The sequence below is a fragment of the Hesperophylax consimilis genome, chromosome 4 (assembly GCF_061612785.1).
Source record: "Hesperophylax consimilis isolate HC1 chromosome 4, BYU_Hcon_1.0, whole genome shotgun sequence".
NCBI classification, from domain to species: Eukaryota; Metazoa; Arthropoda; class Insecta; order Trichoptera; family Limnephilidae; genus Hesperophylax; species Hesperophylax consimilis.
The window spans coordinates 38,263,207-38,274,078 of record NC_142839.1 but is presented as its reverse complement, the minus strand read 5'-3'; positions in this window follow the sequence as shown (position 1 = coordinate 38,274,078).

The following is a 10,872-nucleotide window of genomic DNA, read 5'->3' as shown; positions in this document are numbered from 1 at the left end:
TTCGAAAAACATAGCAGAGCTTGCGAATTCGGGGAGTTAGGCTGGCTAAGTGCTGATCCCAACGAAGATGATGATCAATTAGGACCCCTAGGTATTTTATATGGGATACTTTTTCTAAGTTTGGGCAAGTACAGGAAGAATAAGGTCTTGGACAAGAGTGAATTGTTATTTTCTGATTGTTAGTAGGTTGGGTTGCAACAGATAGACTGAAGGTTAGGAATTTTGTTTTACCAGCGTTGAGTGTCAGGAGATTGTCATCTAACCAATTCTTTACAAGGCCTATGTCGTGTTGAGCTATGTCAAATGCTCCTTTCCAGTTTTTATGACGAGCTATGAGCACAGTGTCATCTGCAAAGGATATTAGTTTTCCGGTTATGGGTAGGTTACAGAGTTTGTTGATGTAAATGAGGAACAAAATAGGGCCTAGGACACTCCCTTGTGGGACTCCGAATTGAATTGGTAGAGGGTTACTTTCAGCTGTGTTGTTAATTTTTACAGTTTGTGATCTACCAGTTAGGTATGAGGAGAACCAGTTAAGAGTTGAGTCCCGGATGCCTATTTGAGATAGCCTTTCTAGGAGTATGGGATGGGAAACCGTGTCGAATGCTTTGGCTAAGTCTAAGAATATGGCTAGACAGGAATCGCCTTCATCCAGGCTATTAGAGATGTTCTCAGTCAAATCTAAGATTGCAGATTCTGTACTAATTTTTTTTTGGAAGCCAAACTGATTGGGCGAGAGAATCTTCTGTGTTTCCAAATGGGAGATAAGTCTACTTTTGACAATTTTTTCGATGATTTTTGATAGGACACTTAGCAAAGAAATGGGTCTGTAGTTTTCGATATTTGTTTTGTCGCCACTCTTATAGATTGGGATAACCGTAGCATGTTTTAGTTGGTTGGGGAAGGTGCCACTTTTGAAACTTAGATTAACAATGTGTTTTAACGGTGTGGTAATGAAGTGAGCTATGTGTTTTAGTATGTAAGGTGAAATTTTGTCATTACCTGCAGCACTATTTGTTTTTATAGAGAGTATAGTGTCAACAATTTCTTTGGTGGATGTGGGGGCTAGGATAAGTGTGGGATGTAGAAAGTTCTGTTGTCTTACCCTTGAAGCTAGAAAATTTTGTGTTTTATTTGTGGCTTTCAGAATTTTGTTGGCTAAGTTTGTGCCGATATTACTAAAATAATGGTTGGCGTGATCAGCTAAGGTTGCTGGGTCTTCGTGAACTTGGATATTTTTTCCATTTATAACTAGTGATTGAATGTTGAGAGAGGTTTTTTTATTTTCTGATATGTCGTTGACTACGTTCCAAATTACTTTGCTGTCATATCCTGATTCTTCAATTTTTTTCTTATAATATTTTTGTTTGGTTATTATTATCAGGTTATTGCAAATGTTACGATACTTTTTATAGAATCGTGAGAATTGGGGGTCAGGGTTATTTAGTGCTTGTTTATGGAGTCTGTCTCTTTTACGTATGCAGAAGATAAGGCCGTTCGTAATCCAAGGTTTCAACTTCTTGTTTTTGTTGGAGGCTGTTTTGGTGGAGAAAGACGCGTAATTAATGTGGGCAGTTAGTGATGCAGAAAACGTTTCAAGAGCTGTGTTGACATTTTCAGAAAGCAGGGTAGACTCCCATTTTTCAAGTTCTACTGCCTTTATCAGATGATCCATATTTACAATTTTATGAGTAGGATTACTGGGCTTAGGGGGAGGAGATTTTGAATTATGTAATTCTAGGATGGTTGAGTAGTGGTCTGTTACAGTAGATTCGAACACAATTGATTTAGCAGATCGCTTTGTTCTAACCATGATGTGATCTATGCATGTCTTAGTAGTGAGTGTGACTCGGGTAGGTATGTTGATGTATGGTATAAGGCCATGCAGGCCCATTAGGTTTAGGTATTTTGATGTATGAGGGCTGGCTTCGTTTAGTATGTCTATGTTGATATCACCTATTATGATTAGATCTTTAGTTGAGTCTTCGATTTTTTCTTCGAGTGAGTAGAGAAAAGGGGAGACATTATTGAGCTTAGGGGAGCGATATATGGCGAAGACATTTAAGTTGTCAATAGTAACTTTGAGGCAATTTGCATGGTCAACTGAAATTTCAGACACTATAGGGTTTAAGTAAGATTTGACATAAACTATGACCCCATCGGATTGGGACATGTGCCGAGTTGTATTGAACACGGAGTAGTTGTTGATTATTTTCGGGATATAATTTGCATTTATCCAGCACTTTGACAGCACAATTATATCAAATTCATTCCCTAATTCAGTTAGGAGTACAAGCAAATTGTCAAAGTTTTTATTGAGGCTGCGGATATTCATGGCAAATATTTTTAGTACTTTAGGTGTGGAGATAATTTTTTTATATTCATTTATATCATTTGTCGTTTGAACCGTGATGTTTAGTAGGTTATCGATAGGGTTATTTGGGTCCATTATAAGCGTCTGTGTATGGTGGGGGCTCGAATTCATCAGTAACATTGTGAGTTAAGTGGATGTATAAAGATAAAGGAAAAGGAAAACCATAGAAATTGATAATTAAGATGTGTTTTTGCAGATGTTTAGTTACTCTAGTGCTTAGTAGAATTATATGAATTAACGGAATTAGAACAATAGGAAGAGTGTTAAAACAGATATATATATAAAAATAAAAATGGAACAATTTAAGTTCATCGAAAAGTAAAAGACACTGAGATAATCAAAATAGTTAAAACAGGTATTTATAAAAATAAAAATGGCACAATTTAAATTCATCAAAAAAAAATATAAGGCATTGAGATAATCAAAATGGTTAAAACAGATGTATATAAAAATAAAAATGGAACAATTAAAATTCATCGAAAAATAAAAGACAATGAGATAATGAAAATAGTTAAAACAGTTATTTATAAAGATAAAAATGGAACAATTTAAATCAATTGTAAAATAAGAGACAAATAGATAATCTAAATTGTTAAAACAGATATTTGTAAAAATAAAAATGGGACAATTTAAATTCATCAAAAAATATGAGACATTGAGATAATCAAAATAGTTAAAAGAGATGTATATACAAATTAAGATGGAATAATTTAAGTTCATCGACAAATAAGAGACATTGAGATAATCGAAAAAATTAAAACAGATATTTATAAAAATAGAAATGGAACAATTTAAATTCAACGAAAAATAAAAGACATTGAGATAATTGAAAAAATTAAAACAGGTATATATAAAAATAAAATTGGTATAATTTAAATTCATCGAAAAATAAGAGACATTGAGATAAACAAAATAATTAAAACAGATGTGTATAAAAATAAAAATGAAACAATTTAAATTCATTGAAAGATAAGAAAAATAAGTGACACAATAATCAAAATAGTTAAAACAGATATCACGATTTAAAATAATAATGCATAGGAAATGGTTGAAACAATTGTTATAATTATAGTTCATGCGACAGTTAAGAGAATTATAGAAGACTTTAGTTATTTGGAGAAGTAGAGTTTTTAAAATTAATAGTATAATAATTACCAAGGGATGTAAAAAAATTAATAAATATACCACATTTAAGAGCATTAGCAAAATTAAAATTATTAGAAAAAGTGAAAAAAGTGCAAGAATAAAAACAATCACTAGGATAGACGGAATCAAGTGGTTCGAAATTATGAAATTAATTAGAATAGTTGTATCCAATTTTAGAACAGTCACAATTTTCGAAAAGGTAATTAAAATAAAATACAATTTTGTAAAAATATGACACATATATTCAAAGGAAGTCCAACTTCTAAATTTTATTCCTTACATTATGTTTTATGCCAAATATATTGCCCTATACATCATGATTTTTCTCATAAAAATCAACCTCACTAGGACTAAGCCTGTATCAAGGTTAACAATTTACATTTGAGTGAAGCAAACATAGAGTAATCACAAACATAAAGTAATACTACATACAAACACAAAATATTTCAAAAGGATAGAAAAAATGTATTTGATGAGTTACCAGATGGGTAATTTGACAGTATATTGTAACAAAATTTGAACCATAACTACTTATTATACTTATATACATTATTCCCACGAAGAAACAAGGTAGATAATAAATACATCTAAGGTGACATTCAGTTTTTAGCAAATGGGACTAATATAAAATTTTATTATTTAAGAAAGGACAAGGTTGAAAAAATATTAAGACAATCGTCTGTCAATGCAAACATCTTAACTAACTTTTAAGATTTAACTAAGAATTGGTGGACTCAATACGATTTGGAAGAATATTAAACATAAGTGGTGCCTGATATAAATAATTTATTTGACCAAAATAAGATTTAATATCTACCGCCACAAAGTTCAATGTAGAGCCAATTCTCATATCAATCATTAAGTTTATTAAATTGGAGTTAACAGACAGAGTCGCAACGGAATACGGTTTTTATATAACTTTTTTCGATTTTGTTTTCATGATATTTTAGTTCTTTTACCTTTGATCCGTTCTCCAAAATTTATACAACTGCGAAATATACCATTTCATATCTTCCAAATCACCTAGTATGCTGACCAAAGATATTAGAAGAACAACATCTTTGATGCTGACATTTTCCATACGAAATTTTTTAAATGAGTTTTTTTTTATTAAACGATAGGCGCACGATTTTTTTACAGAAAGAAAATTGATGATTTGTTTGGTTTTAAAAAAATTGGATATGTTTATCTGAGACACCATCTAATTTAGAACTTTGTTATCACTAAAAAGATAGTTGCCAAGTACCTATATGGGAAAAATTAGTTGCAAGATAAAATTATTATTTCTGTTTTTAAAATGTGAGATCAACGAATATGACGAATGGTCGAATGGTTAAAGACGATGTCCTGGCAAGACAGAGAAGCTGGGTTCGATTCCTAGTTTAAACAGTTATTTTTTATTATTTTCTGTGTCTTGTTTTGTTTAGATTTGTCAGTATTATCTTCTTCTTCAATAAATTATTTTATTGAACATTAATTTACTTTCCTCACTTTTATTAAATTACGTTCTGCCGAAATATTCTAAACCTCGTTGAGTCTCTCGTTACTAATTTCTTCGTTTTTCAAAGGATTTAGTCGGCACGTAAAGAAACATGATAAATATACCACTCTTTTACGAAGAAATTTACCACGGCATTAAAAGGGTTCAAAAAAATAAAGTACCTGGATATCCCTTATTTTATCTAATTCATTATTATCATCCTACTCTGCTTACAAAAGCAAATTTACGATAAAAAACGTTATGTACCAAGTATCCTAAATACACCATTATTATTTTTTCCCCAGAGATTTTTCGGTAGCCCTGAATAAAAAAGAATCGACGGTAAAACTCGCGGTTAATGTTTACTCAGCTGTTGAACGAGGATATTTTTACAAGTGGGTATATTTTGTGGAGGTTTTACGGCCCCGTGTAGACGTAAGCTTGTTATACACTCTTCCCTGAAGTTTTTCAGCCACCCCACTTGGTTTTCCTCCTCCGTAAGACCCGCTGCTCCCTAATACGTCATCAGTGAGTTGTGGCGATACGATGCCCCGGTCTTCGGCCCTCTCGGCTCATCGGACGCCGCGGTGCGAGGAGCCGGAAAAGCAGAATAATAATTATTTTAAGGAAAGACTTGTTTTTTCTGGCAAAAAAGGCAGGACTTATCTAATATTAGAGGAACCGCAGAGCCAGGGGCTTTACTCAGAAAAAAGGAAGGAATTTTATCTAACTTTTTTTTAAAATTTTTAATTACAGGGTGCAAAACAGAGAGTTCAGTTTTAAAGAGCCGGTACATCCAGTGCGGTGAGGGTAGGAACCTGTGAGGGGTCTCATTGGGTCGGGAGGGTCGTGCCGTTTTCAGTCGTTACCATGGTTTAGCCCTCCTCACTAGGGGATCCTGTGTTGAGGCGAACTAGGTTTAAGATGAGGCTTCTCAGCGACTTCTGTGATTCCGTCCACTTGAAGCCCGCACAATATACAAAACCACTCTCAACTAGCAAAAGAACTTGCTACTTGCTAGTACTCACTGCTTAGCCTGTTGTACAGGTGTCATGTAGACGGAATCCATGTTCAACTTCAAGGTTTTTGTAAGGTTTTATCAGTAACTTCTAAGACATTTTTTTTAAAAATAGTAGTTAGTTATCGATTATTGATTATTCTTTAAACCAAGATCTGCTGCGTTTACTGTAGTTATTGATTTATTTGATTTGTTATTTTACTAGGCTTGGTTTAAATTTTTTTAAAGTTATATAATTTTTATATAACTTCTCTATCCAAAGGTAACATTACATTTTTCGTATAGAGGTTGTCTCCTAATATTCTTTTTCATGAAATTGTATAATTTTTGAAGAGTAAAAAGCGACATAATTTTTTTTTTGATATCATAAAAAACGACAAAGTTATGAGCTTTTAAAATGAAGTTGCGTAAAACGACCTCTCAAAATATCCATTACGTCACGAGACACAATTTTTTTTTTTTTTTTTTTTTTTTTTGGTACAATATTTTACATTTCATAGTATCATCCAGTAATGTTGGACTCACTGGGCGGCTTACCCGTGCTGAGGTCTCCATTTTATAATACAAAAAAATATATACATTCATTCAAGACCATTCACAATTCTAACGACAGTACATCACATACGGCTGCAACCATTTTATGTACTTATAATTTTAACGGCTATATCTTCGTTCTATACGGTATTTTCAAAAAATTCGAAGGGATCTGTTCTTGGCATGCTTTAACCATTAAGGCGATACACTGCGAATTAATGCTAAATCAGGATTTTTTTATTTGAAAAGTTGATCGATTAGAATGCCTTTGCTGCAATCAAGCATTCTATAACCCTAGAGAAAATAAAATATCACGCCTATGGAAAATGCTAAGTGCTATTCTATGCAAGAGGCTTACTATTACATATTAGCTATTTCTTAGTTACTGACGACTATGTATTAGGAAGGTACAAATCTACATTGTTGAATACAAGCCGTTAGAGCCATTGATGTTTGTAAGTAGTCAATGGTTAGAACGTAATACTTTACACGTATTGCTGATAGATCCGTTGTAACCGCTTATTCTTTTAATTAACAACTCGTACTCGTGTAACAGAATGAAATGTGCTGTCAGCGGCAACCGAGATAGTGTGTAAAATCAGTAAATAAATGTGATGTTGATAATTCCTGGCTCGCATTCCACACGGGAGCACCTGTCCGTTATGGCGGAGGGGATGGGGTGGGTTGCCCCTGGCACTCCCCCAACCCCCTCCCTAACTAAGGGGGGTTAAGCCTCCCAATCCCCCTCGTCTGCCCGGAAAATACGGCAAGTATTTTCATACCCAGTCTAAGTACTTGTCCGACAATTTAATGAGATTTTCAGTCTCTCAAAGAGAAGAGGTTGCATTCATTTACGTACGGCGAGAAAGGGGATATTTTATGAGTTTTATCATAGCATGAACTCTAGATATATTAATATCCAGACTTATTTATTTACTTACTCGCAGGTACCATTTTATTGAAGCGGAAGAAAAACGGTCAGTATTTTTTAAAGAGCCCCGCGCGCTTTAGTAGTACGTTTTTTTACGAGTACCTACATTTATTAAAAACAAACAAAATTGGAATGCGTTAAACTAAAAAATGTATTTATTTGACGTACGTAGAACATCGGGTTATGTAGATGGAGCTGCAATTAGAGGCGGTACTGCATACTAATATCTCGATGAAACTTGTTCCACTATTAGAACGCGATAAGCGGTGCGCGTAGACCTGATTCGGTAGTTTTAGTAAGAGCATCGGGAGAGTTCGCGGTAAAAAAGGAGAACCTATTTTTTTCGCTGCATGTTTCATCTAAATATAATACATCAATGGTTATGTGCATCAATAAGGACTCTCAAGCAGTCAACTCTGGTGTTACGAAAAATGCTCAGTTTTATTGTATTTGTAATTTATTTTGTGAGGTCAATTTTAATTTTTTAAAATAAGGCAATACGACATTCTTCTCAAAATTAGTTCACAATAAAAAAATAGAGTGCAGAAACTCGGGCGAAGCCAGGCAGTAACGTACTAATAGGTATATACTAAAAAAACAAAAGAATCATTTTAACTTCTCACTCGGGCGTAGTGTGTTTAATTCCTCGGCTGGCTAAGTCCTCCATCACAACACAAGCAACATTTTCAGCTTACTGTGGTAGTAGTAGGAATTTTCAAATATTGTCAGGTTATTCGTAACCCGGGAATGTTTGTCTTTCTTTTAAAAAAAAAAAAAGTGGGTGTGTCAAGCCTACGCAAGACAGAAGTGAAACTTCTTTTGTTAAACCGTATGAACCACAATCAATTACGTATTTCACTCGTATTACACTCACGACGCAGTATACTAACCAAGCAGCTGATGCTTGGCGTGGCGCAGTTCGCTGGTGTCTGAGAGAGAGGAAAGAAGAGAAGAGAGAGAACGTTCGTGAGCGGCTCCCCCACCTCAACAAGCGCATATGGTGAGAGAGGGACAGTGAACGGTGAGCGGTGGTGGGGGTACCCGCATTTTCGTGTCGATCCTGACTCGGTTTTACTCCGTCCATCGAAAATCCATTACGCGCCTAAAGAAGTTTCACTTCAAAAAAAACTTTCGTTTTATGGAATTAAATTCTGAAAGGGGATTTTTAAAATAAAATTTAAACGTTTTGTTCTAGAAAACAATAATACAAAGTTCTACACACCACCAAAATGGGAATCAAACAAGTGTTGCAATGCTGCAATAAAACAAAACCAGTTTATGGGAAACGTTTGTTTTAAATTCGGGCAATAAATCATAGAGCTACAATTAGAGGCGCTACTGCATACTAATATCTCGTCGCAACTTGTTCCACTATTATAACGCGAGAAGCGGTGCGCTTAGACCGGATTTGGTAGTTTCAGTTGGGGGTAAAAAATGATGATCCTATTTTTTCGCTTCATGTCTTACCTAAATATACACATCAATGTAATAAACGTTGGTATCTTTCTAGTCTGCCTTATTAAAACAAAACGTACCAATCCATTACTGAACATCGCAGATTAAAGAAACACTCAGCAATGACATCAAATCTGGTGATCAAGAATCGATTCCGGGTTTTCCAATCAGAGTGGATTAATTGTTTACGGTCGCTTTCCAATTAATTATTCTACAGCCGGCTTCATCCAGTTGCCACCACAGTAAGATCTTCCTCCCAGTTCTGTTCATCTAGAGTGGATTAACGTCTCCCGCAAACCCATTTCAAGCCTTTACTTCGCTCAGAGAAGGATCAATAGGATATTCTTATAAAGCCTCGAAGCTTTGCAAAGAAAACTTTTTTAAACTTTGTTAATCGGGACATTTTAACGGCTGCTTACAAAAACATATTGTGTATATTCGTAGAAGACCGCACTCTGTTTGATTTCAAAAATAATTACAGTATAATTTAGACTATTTTCATTAAAATAAAAAAAATCATGACTTCGTGGGGTGAAGGTCGGCTTTGGAGCCCAATAAAATAACAATTCATCGAAAATTATAATTTAGGTTGTATGTAGGTATTAGTTATTTCTGATTGAAATTTGTCACGTTCAGTGAACTAAATTTGCTTTGAATTTAAGTCTCATTTAAAAATTGGATCCGATTATTGTGACCGTACAAACGATACGAGGATGATTAAAAATACTCCACGATGTAGGTAGGTTCTTATTGGTACTTCTCATGACAAATAAAAGTTGAGTTAAACAAGATTACACGATAAATAACTTCCCCACAAGAAACAAAAATGCTCCTCGGTATAGGTAGGTTCCTATTGGTACATTCTCATGACAAATAAAAGGTTCAGTTAAACAAGATTACACGATAAATAACTTCCTCTCAAGAAACTAAAATACTCCTCGACATAGGTAGGTTCCTATTGGTACATTATCATGACAAATAAAAGGTTCATTTGAACAAGATTACATGATAAATAACTTCCTCGCAATAAACAAAAAACCCTATAATTCATAAACATTATAACCAGCGTATACAGTAAATAGGTACACACTTCTAGCGACAAAAAAGTACAATCATATCCAAAATTACTCCGCCAAGACATCTTCTTGCTTCAAAAAAATGGATAACCTAAAAGTGTGTTTCTTTGCCGTGCGTCTTCCGTTCTTTTACGGGTCCGGAATATAAATGTAGGGAGCTTCTTCCTGCTCCGTGTTACTTAATTTGAAGTACCCTCTCACCACTTGGAGGTTCCCAGATCAGCCCCTAATGCTCCCAAATTGACCATTAACCCTCCACTGGGCTGCTATCCGTTTCCTGTCTCCTGCCTCCTGCTGCCTGCAATCTGAACCCCGGTGGAGAGCGGCAACTTCTCGAATACAATTAAAGAAAATTCCAATTAAAGTTTTTGTATTTAAAATGGATCAGAGACTTCTATTTTGCATTCCAAAGTAGGCCGCGCACAAAGCTTGGACAATTTTTTAAATCTATGATTTTTTTTAATTGGTTTAATTTATTTTCTGTCTTTGAGAATATTTCGTTGAAATGTGGGTATGGATTATTGATCTTTACATAATGATTCAATTTTTGATAAATATTCGGAATCGCTGGCCACGGATAATACGAAATATTTTTAAATGAAACCTTTTGATTCACCTTAATTACTATGAAAAGAAAGTAACTGCATTTGGTAAATTTTTAATTTTAGATTTTTAATTTTTAATTACATAAAATGAAAATTCGCTTTCGTTGTATGGGATGACAGCCGGAATAATTTCTGTTGATGACATTTTCTTTTGTTGGTATTCCTGATATGAGTGTCTAGATTTTTTACCATTTACGTAGGTAATCTTTTGGCTGAACACTGAAGGAAGACAATAACTTGAGAAATTTTCGGT